At 45.6% G+C, this 17,414-nt stretch overlaps 2 long non-coding RNA genes across 2 annotated transcripts in view; one reads left to right on the forward strand and one right to left on the reverse strand.

Moving 5' to 3' along the window:
• LOC145525324 (uncharacterized) overlaps window positions 1–9,146 on the reverse strand; it is a 40,114-nt gene extending 30,968 nt beyond the window's left edge. Inside the window, exon 1 of the long non-coding RNA XR_014068107.1 lies at window positions 9,005–9,146. This is a non-coding gene — a long non-coding RNA (uncharacterized LOC145525324). The remainder of the gene's footprint in view (window positions 1–9,004) is intronic.
• A 103-nt stretch (window positions 9,147–9,249) lies between these two features.
• LOC145525323 (uncharacterized) lies at window positions 9,250–16,410 on the forward strand. Its single transcript, XR_014068106.1, has 4 exons — window positions 9,250–9,279; window positions 10,010–10,149; window positions 13,965–14,068; window positions 16,107–16,410. It is a non-coding gene; the product is annotated as an uncharacterized LOC145525323 (long non-coding RNA).
• Window positions 16,411–17,414: the final 1,004 nt, after the last annotated feature.

Genomic DNA, 17,414 nt, shown 5'->3' on the forward strand with positions numbered 1-17,414 from the left:
CCACTCTTATGCCACCCTTGGCCTGGGTGCCAAAGGTCCATGGTGCCAGGCACCAAGGGGATACCCTTGAACCCTCCACCTTGCTGGGAAACTTGCAAATCACCTACCAGGATGTTGGCCAGACTTCAGGAATTACTCAAACGTTTTCTGCACCAAATTCTTTCTGGAGCTGACAAATAAGGAATGATTATTCCTTTTGGATCAAATATATAGTTTTAAAGGGAAACAGTTTTCTATTGTGAATGGAAAGTAGGTCTCACCTCAGAATGGAGCCCATTTGTCAGTGCTCCTTGAGGCCTGGGAGATGATGACCTAGATGTTTCCAGGGTCTGGGAAGAATGGTCTGAGGACCCGTCTCCCCCACTGGCTGTCCCCTTACTAAATAGCTTCCAAGTTTTAGGTGGTGAGGTTGGAGTCAGAAAGAGAATGGCCTGGAACTTGACACCTGAGTGTCCTCCAGCTGATCACTTCAGGGCAGATGGAGTCACCCCAAAAGAAAAAAATTGCAATTACTCAACAGGTCCTGGGCCCCATATTGAATCCATCCTGCTCTATTCTTCACACACAAAGCAAGAGGCTCTTAGTCATTTGAAGAGATGGCCCACAGCAACAGTGTTGACTGAGGGCTCTGTCGGAGCCACTTTCTCAATTCAGTTAACAAGCAGGGGCTGCCAAGGGCCCCTGGCCAGCAGCCCTGGATGGCACCTGAGTGAGGTATTGCCATAATTCTGGCCGCATCCTTCAAGCTCCACCTGTGGACGCAGTACAGCCAACTAGCTTTCAGCGAGGAGCCCCCTCCACCCCCAAAGCTGGCTGATCAAGCAGCCGGACTGCAAGGTCTTTCTTCCCAGGCCCTGAGCAAAGGACCAGAGGAAGCTGCCCCTGCTGATGCGAGCAGAGCCTCTGAACAAATGGGCCTGTGTGAGCTGCCGAAACAGCATCTGTGGGTCCAGAGCCGAGTCTGGCTGGAGTGCTTGCAGCGTGGCAGAGAGCGTGCTGTGGAATACAGATCCCCCCCGAGCCTTGGGGGCTTTGCTTGTCAAGTGGCGGGGCCTGGCTCAGGCAGCCCAACATCCGGCTGTTGTCAACAGCTTGCAGGCCTGTTTGCAGCATGGCCAGAGTCCTGTTTGGTGATTTGACAAGAGTCCCAGGCTTTCCTGGCACATCAGAATTCGGGGTTTGGTGCTGCCAGCGTGGGCTGGCTGCTTCTGGAAGCTGCGGTGTTCTCCGCCATGGATCAGCTGCTGGCTGAGCTCAGGAGAGGCAGCTGGAAGGTCCCTGAAATGCCTCCGCTTCCTGCCCTCCATCCTCAGCCCTCCCTCCATTACTCACAGGAAGACACGATGAGATGTTCCAAGATACTGTCTTGGAGAAGGGCTGAAACACATGCCAGATTCTTATAAAGATAAGAAAAACAAGAGGTTATAGCAAATAGATTCCTCTGATTTTTGAACAATCACACCTCTTTAATAATAATTAGTCACATCGTCGTGGGACCCAGTCTAAAAAACACTGTCTGAGTCAGCTGAGACGCCTCATATATTTTCCCCTTTGATCCAGCTCCTACGCTTCTGTGTGAGCAATTTGGAGAGGAGGCACGTGGACTCAGTATGAAGGGCTGCTGCTCATTTGCTTCCCACTCACTAAAATCATAAGCAGGGGAAGCGCCTCTCCTCCTTGATCCCATTGCTCTCCGATGTCCTTATTCTGTTAACACCTCCATCTTCTCTCCATTCACCTGGCTCATCCTGCCCCCTCTTCCTTCACCTTCCTTCCTAGGTCAGATCGCTCCGTGCCCCTCAGCTCACACCAAGCAAAATCCCAACCTGGGCACACAGAAGCCCTCACAACCTTGGCCTTTGTTCTAGTTTGGAGACTGAGCACTCGGGGAAATGGACGTTCCCGGGTAGGCAGGGCCAGCCCAAGTTCAAGGTCCCCCAGCTCCCCTGGGCCCTCAGTGCCCTCTGTCACTTTTGCCTGTCCTTGGAGAGCTCTCACCTCTGTGCCCCAGGTGACCACTCTGAGCTTCCAACTCTCTCATCAAGGTTCCTGCCAGCCTTTAGTGTCTCAAACTCGACTGCAACTTCAAGGTCATCAGGTTCATTGTCTCCCAAATTCCCACCCCCCTCCTATGAACACCTCCATCTGCACGCCATCTTCACCTTCAGTCTCAGAGACATGGCCCTCTTTCTGTGCTATTTCTTCTCTGCCTTGATGACCGCGGACAGACTTAGATAGTTATCCCCTCTGTTTCATTTTTGTCAAATCTCTTCCATCTCCCTTGAAGCTTCTACATATACAGGAGTCAGACTTCATTTTATTGGGCTTCACTTTAGTGCACTTTGCAGATAATCACATCTTTGCAAATGAAAGGTCTGTGACAACCTGGCAGCCAGCAAGTCTGTGGGCACTATTTTTCCAAGTGAGCTTTTGCTCACTTCCTGTCTCTGGGTCACATGTTGGCAATTCTCAAAATATTTCAAACGTGTTCATTCTCAGTACCCGAGTCTCGTGGGCCATGTCTTCCTCTAGTTACTTCTCAACGTCCCCTCTCCCCTTCTCTTGCAAACATCTTGCCGTCTACACATCCATTCATTCCCAGCTGTTTGTACTCTGCTTCTGTCCACAGCCCACTACCAAACTCATAACACCGAGGCGACCAGTGACTTCCTAGATAAAAAACTGAATGGACTAGTTGCAGTCCTTTCCTTACTAGACCTTTCTGAAGCATTTGAGGATACGCGTTATCCTTTGAAGCTTTGTGATCCCTTACATCTGTTCTCCCTTTCCTCTGACAAGGACTCCTCTCCCACTGCCTGTCCCAGGTACCTGCCTATTCTCTGGGAGTCTGTTCTGAATACCCCTTGCTTTCCATACACAACTCTGTTGAAGCTCATCCTCTTTCGGGGGATGTGCGGGTAACTTTCATTCCCTCTTTCTAACCCAGACATTTATCCCCAGCTTCTCCCATAGACACAATATTAATCCAGCATTTCCAAAAGGGCAGTTGGGACACTTCCTGGCACCTGAGCTTCTGCTCAAAATCACCATGGCTGTCTCTAACTTTCCCCTCTTGCCCTGTCTTCCTCCGCCACTGCCCACTCATCTCTTCTTTTTGTCTGTTACTCATACTTTAAGACCAAATATGTTGCCTTCTCTTCACTCATTTCCACACTCATCTTGTGTGTGTTCCCATAATACCCTGAGTCTGTCTCCACTGCTGTGGAGTAGAAGTCTGTCCCCCAGATTGACACTTGAAGTCCTAACTCCCAGTACCCTGGAATGTGATCTTCTTTGGATCATTATAGATGTGATTAGTTAAGGTGAAGTCATACTAATCCAATATAACTAGTGACCTTATAAAAAGGGGAAATTTGGACACACACAGACACATGGAATATGCTGTGTGAACATGAAGGTAGGAATTGGGATGATGCTTCTAGAAGCCAAGGAAAGCCATAGATGGCCAGCAAACCACTAGAAGCTAAGAGAGGGGCATGGAGCAGATTCTTTCTCACAGATTCAGAAGGAATCACCCCTGTCAACACCTGGATCTCACACTTCTAGCCTCCAGAACTTTGAGACTATACATTTCTATTGTCTAAGCCACCCAGTTTGCGGTACTTTCCTACGGAGCCCTAGGAAACTAACATGCCCACTGTCACACTGTTGTGAGTGTGTTCTCAGTCACTCAGTCATGTCTGACTCTTTGCGACCCCATGGACTGTAGCCCTCCAGGCTCCTCTGTCTGTGGGATTTCCCAAGCAAGAATATTGGAGCAGGTTGCCATCTTCCTTCTAAGGATTGAACCTGAGTTTCCTGCGTCTCCTGCATTGGCAGGTGGATTCTTCACTACTGTGCACTTGTACTGTGGTTATTACCTTTCAGGGTCCCCCACTCCTCCCTGTATCCTTTTATCTCCGGAGCCAAAACCACTGTCTCCAAGCATAAAAAGTTTCAAGTATTTGATGAATGAACTAATGAAAGTTCAGCCTTCCAAAAAAGTCAAGCTGCAGACTAAGTAGCTTCACTGATTTGCTGAGTTCTAGTGCACTGAGAGGAGAAGACAATGGCACCCACTCCAGTGTTCTTGCCTGGAGAATCCCAGGGACGGGGGAGCCTGGTGGGTTGCCGTCCACGGGGTTGCAAAGAGTCAGACACGACTGAGCGACTTCACTTTCACTTTTCACTTTCATGCATTGGAGAAGGAAATAGCAACCCACTCCAGTGTTCTTGCCTGGAGACTCCCAGGGACGGGGGAGCCTGGTGGGCTGCTGTCTATGGGGTCTCACAGAGTTGGACACGACTGAAGCGACTTAGCAGCAGCAGCAGCAGCAGTGCACTAAGGTTCTTTTTTCCATGGCTTGCTGTGAAATCTGTCCATGTCTTCCTATTCCTTTGGGTGGATGTGCTGCTGGTTCTCTAGTTAGCCTTGCTGCTGCTGCTGCTAAGTTGCTTCAGTCGTGTCCGACTCTGTGCGACCCCATGGACGGCAGACCACCAGGCTCCCCTGTCCCTGGGATTCTCCAGGCAAGAACACTGAAGTGGGGTGCCATGGCCTTCTCCACTAGTTGGCCTTAGAGGAACATTAGGCCCCTTTCTGTCCATCTCATCCCGTGGCTACAGATCCTGCTGGGCAGCCTCCTCTAGGTTCCAGCTCCCTGGCCATGCTTTTGATCTCTTCGGGCCCAGGGATGACTAGGACATCACACTGGGGCTAGTCTCAGGACTTCATTCCTCGGTATCCCCTTCATTCTACCCACCCCCTGGAAACGATTTCTCCATTTGACTCTGGTGAGCCGTCTGTTTCCTGCTGGGACCCTGAGGAATACAGTCAGTGGGCAGGTAGGTAGGGAATGAGATGAAAAACATGGTGCAAAAATAATTTGCTTGGGTTTGTTTTTTTTTAAATAGTCTTTTAAACCCCAGTGATTAAGTCCCTCCCAGTTTTGTTTGCAAAGTACCACCCAGCATTTTTACTTAAAGCCTGCTGTTTGACCTTATCTGGCCTTTGCTTGTGGCTCAGCTGGTAAAGAATCTGCCTGCAATGCAGGAGGACCTGGGTTTGATCCCTGGGTTGGGAAGATCCCCTGGAGAAGGGAAAGGCTACCCACTCCAGTATTCTGGCCTGGAGAATTCCATGGACTGTATAGTCCATGGGGTCCCAAAGAGTTGGACATGAATGAGCAACTTTCACTTTCACTTTGACCTTATCTACGCATTTGACTAAATGTAGAAATTAACATTGAATACCTAAAATTTACAGGCAGAGTGATAGGCACTGAGAATCCAAAGAGGAAAAGACCCTGTTTCTGCTTGAGAAGACCCAGAATTTAGTGCTGGAGACAGACGCGGGGAGGGCACTGCACCTGGCCCTGGGCTTGGTCCCACATCCATACTGACACTGGAATGTGGATAATTGCCTCCCGGTCTAGACTCCTAGAGTAATACTGGTCCTTCAACTTCAGCTATTTTTCATAGAATCATCCTCAGATTTTTTTCTTCAGATAAATGCCATCTGACAGCCAAATACACACAAGATGATTATATAACACGTTTTGGAGTCAAACTTCATCTCATATTTTCTCTTTTCTTCACATTATAGATTCCTTGTGTTGGCAGTAACTTTAAATCATCAGCTGGACCGGCAATTGCCAATTCTGGATGGTCCTGAGAATGGCTCTATAAAAACAGATTCCTGAGCCTTATAGCCATCCGATGAATCAAAACCTTTGGGGAGAACAAGTGCATGGGGAAAAGTGAGGCCTGGAGATCAAGATTTTTCCTTTTGAAACACTTGTAAGGATTCTGATGTTCAGTCTGTTCGGAAATTGCTGGTTTGGATTAACTCTTACTTACAGCGAATATAATTTAGGCTAAGTTTTTTCCAAATGTGGCTCCTTGGCCATCTGGGTATTATATTGGCATAGGGATAGACATGTAGATCAATGGGATATAATTGAGAGTCTCAAAATAAACCTTTATATTTATGGGCAACTGATTTTCTTCAAGGGCATCAAAACCACTCAATAGGGGAAAGAATGGACCTTTCAACAAATAGTGCTGGGGAAACTGTCCAGTTTCATAAGAATGAAGTTTGGACCCTTACCTTGTCTCATACACAAAAGTTAATTCAAAATGGATCAATGACCTAAATGTAAGAGCTCAAACTATAAAACTCAGAAGAAAACAGGCACAAATTTTCATGACCTTAGATTAGGCAGTAGTTTCTTAAATATGACACCAAGTGCTCAAGAAATTTTTTAAAATAATTAGGTATATATTTTATTTTTTTTTTGATAAGTTTGACTTTTCAAAAATTAAAATCTCGTATGCATCAAAAGACTGTCAAGACAATGAAAAGATAACTCACAGAATAAAAGAAAATATTTGCAAATCATACATCTGATAAGGGATTAATATTCACAATATATAAAGAACTCCTACAACTCAACAATAACAACATAATATCCAAACAATACCTAGTCAGCACTAGGTAATCTGCCTGAAAGACCCCTGCCATCCCCCAAAGAAAGGTGACCTTGCCTGAAACAATTAATTCTCTGCCAGAATAACTTCCTTGCTTCACCTCCTCCTGCCTATAAAAATCTTCCATTTGCACAGCTCTGAGGCACTCCTGTCTGCTATGCTGGAATGATGACCGGGTCATGACCCATTCAGTAAAGCCAATTATACCTTTAAATTAAAAAAAAAAAAAAAGCTAACTCAAATAACCCAATTAAAAAAATGGGCAAAGTACTTGAATAGACTTTTCTCCAAAGAAGATCTACAAATGGTTAATGAGCACATGAAAAGATGCTCGACATCCCTAGCCATTTGGGAAATGCAAATCAAAACCACTAAGAGCTATCACTTCACACCCACTAGGAAAGCTGGGTTTCCCAAGTGGCTCTGGAGGTAAAGAACCTGCCTGCCAATGCAGGAGACATAAGAGACAGGAGTTTGATTCCTATCAAGATCCCCTGCGAAGATCCCATGGAGGAGGCCATGGCAACCCATTCCAGTATTTGTGCCTGGAGAATCCTATGGACAGAGGAGCCTGGCAGGCTATAGTTCATAGGGTTGCAAAGAGTTGGACATGACTAAAATGACTTAGCACACACAGAATAGCTATGATTTAAAAAAAAAGATGAACAATAACAAGTGTTGCTGAGGATATGGAGAAATTGGAACCCTCAAACATAGCTGGTGGAAATGTAGTCATTCAGCCTCTGTGAAAAACAACTTTGCCAGTTCCTCATGATCTAGAAATTACACTATCTTAGGCATATACCCACAAGAGTTTGAAATATATGTCCATACAAAAACTTGTACACAAATGTTCATATTAGCATTATTCATAATATCCAAAAAAGTGTAAACAATCTAAGTGACTATCAACTGATGAATGGATAAATAAAATGTGGTATTGTCCACACAATGAAAAATTATTCAGCTATAAAAAGGAACGAAATAGTGATACATGCTATGATATGGATGAACCTTGAAAACATTATGCTACGTGAAAGAAGCCAGTCACAAAAGAATTCGTGTTGTGTGATTCTATATATTCTATATATTGTATAACTCTATATTCAGAGTAGGCAAAGCCAGAGAGATCAGAAAGTTTAGTGATTGCCAAAGGCCGGGGGATAGGGGTACATGGAGAGTGACTGCTAATGAATATGCGTTTCTTTAGGGGGGGATAAAAATGTCCTGGGATTAGATAGTGGTGATGATTGTACAACTTAGTGAAAGTACAAAAAAAAACCAAAAAACAACCCTGTGTATTTGAGGCCTGGGAACGTGCATTTGAAACAAGTCCTCAAAATGATTCTTAGGCCACTGAGATTTGAAAACTGCAGCATTTCATTTGTAATTACTTTATCTCCTGAAAATTTGAAGAATTTAAAATCTGTTTAAAAAAAAAGGCAAAAAGCAGACAACCAGGACATGGAAAGCAATCATTCAGTGAACAACTATTTAGCTGCTGCCTGCTATGTAACAGGTAGCTTGCTGAGTCCAGTGAACTAATCCCAAACCCTGTCTTATGGGAGTTTAGAGCTTGGGAGGGATCCAGCATGCAAACACATAGCTACAGTACCAAGACAGTCATGACATCTGCTTTAATGGAGGTTTGTACAAAGTACGGCAAGTCAACAAAGGAGTCTCAAGGTGGGCCTGGAGGAGCCAAACAATGAGGTAATATCTGAGTTGGGGCTTAAGATCTGCACACTTGGAAAGGTAGAAGAGAGTATGAATGAGGGAAGTGGGGGATGCTTCCAATTAGAAGAAGTGAAAGTGTTAGTCGCTCAGTCCTGTCTGACTCTTTGAGATCCCATCGACTGTAACCCTCCAGGCTCCTCTGTCCATGGGATTCTCCGGGCAAGAATACTGGAGTGAGTAGCCATTTCCTTCTCCAGGGGATCTTCCTGACCCAGGAATCAAACTGGGGTCTCCTGCATTGCAGGCAGATTCTTTACCATCTGAGTCACCAGGGAAGCCAATCAGAGGAACAGGATATGTAAAATGCACAGAGGTTTGGGAGAACTTGGCATATTAAAGCATCTGTAACAAGTTGGAGTCTCTCCCAAGGGAGAACAGTCAGGAGAGAAAGCAGAGAGCTGGCTTATGGTGCAGAGGAAGCAGAGAGCTGGCTTATTGTGCAGCAAGGAGCCATTGGAGAGTTTAGAAAACAGAGACAGCAGTCCTAGATTGGGAAAATCTAGGCAGGATGGGAGACTGAGGCAGAGAGAACAGAGGAGCTGAGAGGCTGGAGGGAAGAAGGCTTGCATGATACACTGAAGGTCTAAACTAAGGCAATAAAAGACAAGGAGGAGACAGAGTGAGGCTATACATGTTTAGAGTCCCTGGGAAGCGACAGAATGCTTTGTACGACACTTAGCAGCCTCACTGACCTCTACCTTCTAGATGCTAGTTGCGCATTCCAGTTGTGAAAAACAAAAGTAGCTCCAGAAATTGCAAGGTGCTTTCGAGTGCCTACCTGAGAGGCCACTGAGACTCCAATAAGCTTAGACTCCGTTGATCTGGTTGCAGGACCATTTTTGTGTTGTTTGCTAATAAACATCTGAGGGGAGGCAGAATCCATGCTGAGTTGTGCTGTGATTGTGAGGGCGTTAGGGAGCAGACTTGTAGCCTCTGCTTCCTCTCACAAACAGGAAACCCCATCGGTTACCAAATAGAGGGTGATTGTGACCGACCAGGGGGCGCTAGTAGTGAAGAACCCACCTGCAGGTGCAGGAGACATAAGAGACGCAGGTTAGAGATGCAGGTTTGAACCTTGGGTCAGGAAGATCCCCTGGAGGAGTGAATGGCAACCCTCTCTAGTATTCTTGCCTGGAGAACCCCATGGACAGAGGAGGCTGATAGGCTACAGTTCATAGAGTCGCAAAGAGTTGGACACGACTGAAGCGACTTAGCACACACACGTGAACAACCAACTTGACTGAGGTCGGTTGGCACCAGGGCAGTTTTGTTGTTTTCTGGCTGGACAAGGGTTGCCATTCCTTGCTTTAAATTAATTAAACAAGGAGGTCATTAGACTGAAGTAACTTTTAATATCCTGGTAGCAAACTAATACTTAAGCCTAAAATCCCTTGAGGTTAAGAAATCAGAATTTAAGGACAACCAGTCACAACCAACCAACCAGCCTTTCTCAAGTAAGGCAACTACTTAAGCTACAGCCAATCGAATCAGTTCCTTGCTTTACTTCCTCCTCTTCTTTATAGAAGTTTACCCCTCCCATCTATTTCTGTCAGTGGAGTGTTCCTAATCACTTCTGGTTTGGTGTTACCAGACTGGAATTGATTTTTGATCCAGTGAACTCTTAAAATTTTTAATGTGCCTCAGTTTATCTTTTAATACTCAAAATAGAGAATCCCCAACAGAGAGCTCATGGCCAAGTCAAAGAGGAGAGACACAAGCAGAGTGAGCTCCAAGACTAGAAACTTCAGAATGCACAGCATGGATTTCCTCTGGGTTTCTCCAGTAATTGTTTACAGGAATTCTCACCCCAAACTCATGGGTCTGTGACGATGATCACAGCAGGGCCCAAGGATAGCTCTGCCCAGCTTTGAGACCAAGCAGACCTCCTCAGGAGACAGCTCACCGTGACAGCTATGGCACCAGGTAACAGTCATAGACTGTCTGAGTGGGAAAGGATCCCTGAGAGATCTTGCCTGTTATCACTCCTAAGAGTCCTGTGTCCACATCAGTGCTAGGTCTGGAATCCATCCATACCTGTCTGTTCTCTCTACCACCACCCTGGTCCATGCCAGCATCACCTGCCACCTGCAGGGCTGCCATTGCTTCCTAACTAGAATTCTAGTTTCTTTCTTCTTCTCTTAGATCCTACTCTCTACACAATCTCCAGAATGATGATTGTAAGTAAATCTATCTTGTCCTCTCCTGGTGAAATCCCTTCAGTGGGCTCCCATGGTATTTAGAATAATTCCACAATCCTTATTTGTTTTTGCAAAGCTCTGCAAGTCTGCATCCCAATTTCATCCAACCCTTAGCCCTTCACCAAACTCCAGCCACAGTGGCCTCCTTTTGGTTTCTGAAACGTGCTTAGATCTTTCCCATCTGAGGGCATTGGACTCTGATGGACTTTCTTCCAAGAGTAGTTTCCTCCAAGTCTTTCTGTGGCTGCCTTCTCCTCCATGTGGCCCAGCTCAGATGAGACCCTCCCAGAGAGGTCTCCCTTGCCTGCCCTAGCTAGCAAAGCTCCTGATGTCCCTGCCCCCCCCAGTCACACCACCCCTTCCTCCTGTGCTGTCACTTTCACTGTAGGGAATTATCTTGCTTGTTGGTTGGTTGACCCTTTACTCCTCCTTCTAAAATGCAAGATCCTCCAAAGCAAAGGATTGCCCAGACCTAGCACATGGTCTGGTGTGTCCCAGGCACTCTATGGTATTTCATGAAGAGATGAATGACTTTAAGATTGGAGCCAGAATAAATCCATTTAACATGTTATGTGCACAATGATGACCAAGACCAGATCTCTTGATATCCTTGTCTTCACTATAAATTAAGAGCTGTCTTTACCGATGACTGTGAGGGCCTAGCTGCAGGTCTCTAAATGTTTTGGATCTCCCCCTCATCCTCCCCACTGCAGAAGAGTGGGGAAGTCCTTGTTGACAGTAGACCGCTGCTCCGTTCCCGTTGCTCCCTCCCTCTCTTCCTCTCTCTGGCTTGTTCCTGAAAAATTACTTGTTAGCCAAATAGCTTAACATCAAATCCTTCTTCCTGTTAACATACAGAAGCCTGTGATTCAGTGCGAAAGACTCCAATTGGCTGCACTTTAGCTTTTGGCCTCTTTTTTCAAATGATTAATGATCTATAAACAAACACGGAGAATGGTTAAAGCACTCGCTATTTAGAGGCCCCCTGTGGTGAATCCTTTTTGTAAATGGAAGGACTGATGGGTTTGTCTTCTGTGTAACCATGGATTTTCTTATTTTGGAGGCTGTGTTGGTTACACCTGCACCATTGATGTGAAACCAACACACCCTGCTGTCACTTCCGTCTCTTTTCACCTGATCACGCCATTTAGTCCCTCAACACACCTTTACTGAACACCTGCTATGTGCCAAAGAGACAAACAAGGAAGCCCCTGTCCTCAGTGATGCCCTATCTGTCAGGGGAAATGGACAAGAGAATGATCAAACAGAGTCTGACAGGAGAAGAGCCCCTCACCAAGCCCCAGGTGAGCAGGGAGGACTTTCATGATGATCCTTGTGCCGTCTGGGGGGAGATGAGCGGCAGGTTGCCAAACAGAGGGAAGGCAAGGCACCCAGAAGGGCAAAGGGCCTTCATGTTCAAAGGCAAAGAGATGTGAATGGGCTTTTCAGAAGGACTCCAGCCACGTGTGGATGTGGAATGCTAAAGGGCTAAATCTGAGAAATAAGCAGAACCATGAAACTACACAGAGGACTTGGGATTTTATTCTTAAAGTGATGGGGGACCACTGATGGACATTATAGGGAACACATGAAAGGCCATGGACAATCTGCACTATTAAAAGATGACTTACGCAGCTCTTGTGGAGCTTAAGAGGGGGAGGATCGGTGTCAGAAGATCTGTTAAAGGACATCATCTTAGTCCATCCAGGCTGTTGTAACAGAACATCATAAGTTAAAAAGTGAAAGTAGAGTGAAAGTCGCTCAGTCATGTCTGACTCTTTGTGACCCCATGGACTGTACAAGTCCATGGAATTCTCCAGGCCAGAATACTGGAGTGGGTAGCTGTTCCCTTCTCCAGGGGATCTTCCCAACCCAGGGATCGAACCCAGGTCTCCCACACTGCAGGTGGATTCTTTACCAGCTGAGCCACAAAGGAAACCCAAGAATACTGGAGTGGGTAACCTATCCCTTCTCCAGTGGATCTTCCTGATCCAGGAATTGAACCAGGGTCTCCTGCATTGCAGGTGAATTCTTTACCAGCTGAGCTACCATGGGGTGGGAGTGGGGGTGGTTTATAAATAACAAACATTTATTAATCACAGTTCTAGAAGCAGGGATGTCAAGGATCAAGATGCTGGCAGGTCTGGTGTCTGATGAGAACCTATTCCCCACTGATGACTATCTTCTTAACACAGCCTCACATGCAGGCAGGGACAAGCAAGCTTTCCAGGGTCTCTTTTTATAAGGGCACTAATCCCATTCACAGGGGCTCAGCATTCATGATCTAATCATCTCACACAAGCCCCGCCTCCAAATACCATCACGCCAGAGGGTTAGGATTTCCACATTGGTGTTTGAGGAGGATTCATTCAGATCATAGCAGACATCAGAGTTATCTAGGTGAGAAACAAGAAGACTTTGGACCTGAGATTGTTATCCTTGGACACAGTGGTGCCCGGGGAGGGGTGTCCTCACTGAGCTTTGGAGAATCTAGAAACTCTTCTGTTGAAAATGTGGTTATCTGTGTGCATAAAGAGGACCCACAGCTTTAATGAATGTGCAAAGGGATCTGAGACACTCAATCAAGGTCGTGCAGTGAGGACAGAGAAATCAAACTCCACAGAAGAGAGATTTAGATTTACTGGGATATGTGATAGATGGGAGAAGGGTGGAGAGAATAGGAAGGGGTGAAGCCAAAGGTGAAGCTTCTGACCTGGGATATGACCTAGAAAATTGTGTATCTTTCTAGAATCCTGGCAAAAGCATAGTTTTTGAGCAGCGGGTAGGAGAGGGGGAGGAGATAAAGTACTCATTCTTTCATCAATTACTGGGTTCTTACTTTGTCTTCAGTACTATCCTCGGTGCTGAGGATTCAGCTAAATAAAGATACTTGCATTGTAGTGAGGGTAAACAGACAAACACCTTCATAGAAGGTGGTGATCACTGGTGGGATGGTCAGTGGGCTTGCTACTTTGGGATGGACAAGGGGTTGCTACTTTGTTAGGATGGTCAGAGACACTTCCATGAACAGCTCATATTTCAGCAGAAACCTGAGTTAGATGAGAGAGAGAGGTTTGTGGCTATTCGATCTGGGGCTGTCATATTCTAGGCAGAGGGAATAACCAGGACAAATGCCCTGTGATGAGAACATCCTTGGCTTACTGGAGGAAGAGCATGGAAGCCAGCTTGGGTTGAGCAGAGTGAATCATGAGAAAAGACCAGGTGATGAGGTGGAGCATGGTGATAGAGGCTGGACCATTCAGACCTCAACCCTGGAGGATTATAGGAATAATTATGGGTTTTTTTCCCCTAGGTGAAATGGGAAACCATTGGCAAATGCTAAGTAGAGAGAAGGACCCAACTTCAGTTTGGGACATGTTGATTTTGGAAGAGTGTGTGAGACATCCCGGTGGAGGGGTGCAAGAGGCATTGGATAGGAACCAACAAAGGACTGACGTTTGGGAGTATTTGTGAGTGTCATCATCACATAGATGGTAGTGGAGATCATGGTTGTGAATGGATTTCTCTTGAATTTTGTAGAGTACGATGAGAAGGGGAGGAAGCTGAGGAAACCAGGAGAGAGGGAGTTTATAAAGAAGCTTGAAAAACAGGAGCAAGAGAGGAAAGAGAAGAATTAGGAAAGAGTGAGTACTCAAAGTAATGGGGAAGAGATTTTGAAGATTAACCGTCTCAGATGTTGCAGGGAGTAATACAAGTTTCAAAGAGTATGCTTTGCATTTCTTAGACTGTAAGATAGTGCAGAGGGATTGGAAGTGGGAAGATTACAGTGGGCTAAAGAATAAATGAGCAGTGAAGTGAGTCCGTGTAGACATCATCCCAAATTGATAAGCCTGGTCCAGATACTTTACCGTCTATGCTTTCTGGGCCATGACCATTGTCTCATGGCCAAACTGCAGGCTCAGTTATAGTCAGGAGGACAGAATCAAAATATCTCATGTCAAGTGGTGGGATGGCGGAAAGATCAGGAGGTTGTGGTCATGGGCTTTATGTGGATTGGGGAGCAAGCAAAACTGGGAAGATTCTGATAAAGGGGAGCTAATTAGAGTAAGTGTCCAAAGCTACTGATAAGCTTGAAGTGTAGGTAGAGTGAGTATAACAGGGTTGGGGGGCTGGAAGAGCGGGAGCCTGAGGTCCAAGGAGATACTGGAATTATGATTTGAAATGTGAAACAGAGAAAAGCCCAGGGTGTAGTTTCAGGAAAATCTAAGTAAAGTGGAATGGAGGTGAAGTTCACTGGCTTCAAAGAGAGAAAAAATAATTCTATTAATGTAAGCTAGTAATCGGGGAAGCTACTAATAGTAGATTACAACTATGCCAATCTAAGGAAGATGGTTTGCCTAAACAATTTAGTGGCTCCTAAGCAGCATTTGGGCTTCCTGGGTGGGCACTAGTGGTAAAGAACCCACTTTACAATGCAGGAGACATGAGAGAAGTAGGTTCGATTCTTGGATCAGGAAGAGTCCCCTGGAGGAGTTCATGGCAACCCACTCCAGTACTCTTGCCTGGAAAATCCCATGGGCAGAGGAGCCTGGCAGGCTACAGTCCATAGGGTTGCAAAGAGTCAGACATGACTGAAGCAACTCAGCATGCACAAAAGCAGCATTTATGTATTTTTCCAATGTAATAAAACAGAAATTATCAGAAAGCATCATTCTTAATTTTAAAAGAATATTTCAAGAAAATTACTCTATATGTGTGTGTGTGTGTACATGCAGTTCTGGATGAAAATGTAAAATGTATTTCCAGTTGTGCATTGTGATTAAAAAAGATGAAGCTAAGATGACATGAATTCCAGAGCAGGATTTTTGCAGAAAGATGGAGGAGGGTGGAAGATGAGAGGGGGAGCTACAGTCTGAGCTTCTTTTGGCTTGAGCCACACGCACCCCAAAATGGCCCAGTGGCAGACCCACAGGAGTAGAGGGTACCTGGTTTCAAGCTGCCGATAAAGGAAGCCATTCCACTGGGGTGCAGAATTGCTAATACCTGAGCTCACCCAGAACAAGGTATGATCATTACAAATGGTATGATTTGGGGATGTAGGCTCGAGTCGCAATATCCAGAAACCAAAATACAGAAACGATCAAATACCCTTGTTTTGAGAAAGAAGCGCCGTCTGGCTTAAATTTAGCCGATGCAGCTTTGTGAATGCCGCCTCGGTTTCTCAGAAGCTTCATCCTCGAGAGTCTTGTGTAAGCAGAGAGAGTGAATGTTGATTTTTCCCTCTCAGTGTAAATTTCACTCGACTTTTCCCTTTCAGGGTTCGTATTACCTTTTTTTCACTTTTATTATCCTGTCTATTTTGTTACTGTGCTCTGTGAACTTTGCCTGTGGACTATAAACCTGGGGACTAAATACTTGGCTTTAGCTGCAAGAATGAAGACATTAAAGAAACAGGTCTCAGGCTTCTCAAACAGGTTTTTGTGTCCTTGGAGTTTGCACTGTGCCTTTTGTGGCAGAGACCGATTGCTGTTCTGAAAACCCATCTCCATTTCCTCGCGAGGAAACAGAGACTGTTTTCCCAGCCTCCCTTGCAATTAAGTATGGCCACGTGACTAAATTTTAGCCAATGGAGTGTGGAGGCAGCGAGGGCAGGCGAGGCTTCCAGGCCCCTCCCCTAGAAACAGGCTACATTCAATCTTGTTCCCCTTCCCCCACCTGCAGGCTGAGCATCCGTGCAGTGGCAGAAGTGGGAGCTTTCTGCTGAAGAGGGTAGAGACGCAGCCAGCCTGGACCCTGCACTGCATGGAGCAGAGGCTCCTTCCACACCCCTCCCATCCCTGGTTTGTAGGACTTTGTTAGAAGGAGAAAGATACATTGTTTATTGGAGTTTATCTGTGATAGCAGTCCGCATTGCTTTAACTGCTACACCTGTGTCTACTTAGATGCTCAACCCTGGGTGCCAACTGGATCTCCATACTCATTTAGAGTTTGCCTTTGAAACTGAAATAAATTGGTGATTTCATTTTATCTCTCCACAGAGACATCCTTTAGTGTTTTGAAAAGAAACTTTCTTAGTTGCTTTCATTTTCATTTATGTTTTCTTGCCATGGTTAAAAAAAGCAAGCCGTGGATCACTCCCTGCTTTCCTGGCCCCACTGAAGTCCAGAAAGTTGGTATCTACTCAGAAGGTGCTCCTTAAATGTTGCCCAGCTGATGGTTGAGTTTGCTCTAAGAAATTATTTTTCCTCGCTTTTGCAAGTCCTCGACTTAATTTATAATGAAGACAAGCCAAGTATTAGTGGAAATTCCCAGTGATTGTAAATAATGATGACACACATATTGGGCAATGCAAGATGCCAGCATGGTTCTCTACATTTTACACACATCATCAGTAATCTAAAACCCTGCGAGGTGGGTATTAGTATATCCTTTTCTTTCTTTTTTTTTTTTTTTTTTTTGCTATTTTGAAACAGAACCTGAGAATAGCTACAGGACTCATCAAGGTCACACAGCTAGTGATTGATTTGAGCCAAGATTCTGAATTAGATCTGAACAGCTCTAAAGCCCAATCCTGACGCACCTGCTTCCCAAATGTGTGCTTTTCGCTTGCTCACCTTATACCTGCTCATCCCTTTCTTCTACTTTCCATTGATACCAGTTTTCCTAGTTCTGCTCATTGACTGGTCAACACAGTGTACCCTGAATTCAGCCAGGGTCACTTAATTTTAACAGAGGAGACAGAACTCAAGCCAGCCAGTGCAGGGAGCCTCAGGCCTGCTCTGATGGGTATTAGAATTTATAAATATTTGCATAATTCCTCCAGCAGACATATGAGTAGGCATTGCTCACTATTAGAGAGCAACAGCGAAATACATTATCTATTGCGCTCCTTTTAAGGCAATGGCAACCCACTCCAGTACTCTTGCCTGGGAAATCCCATGGACGGAGGAGCCTGGTAGGCTGCAGTCCATGGGGTCGTGAAGAGTCGGACACGACTGAGCGACCTCCATTTCACTTTCATGCATTGGA

The sequence above is a fragment of the Giraffa tippelskirchi genome, chromosome 11 (assembly GCF_054371585.1).
Source record: "Giraffa tippelskirchi isolate mGirTip1 chromosome 11, T2T-mGirTip1v1.2.pri, whole genome shotgun sequence".
Classification (NCBI taxonomy): domain Eukaryota; kingdom Metazoa; phylum Chordata; class Mammalia; order Artiodactyla; family Giraffidae; genus Giraffa; species Giraffa tippelskirchi.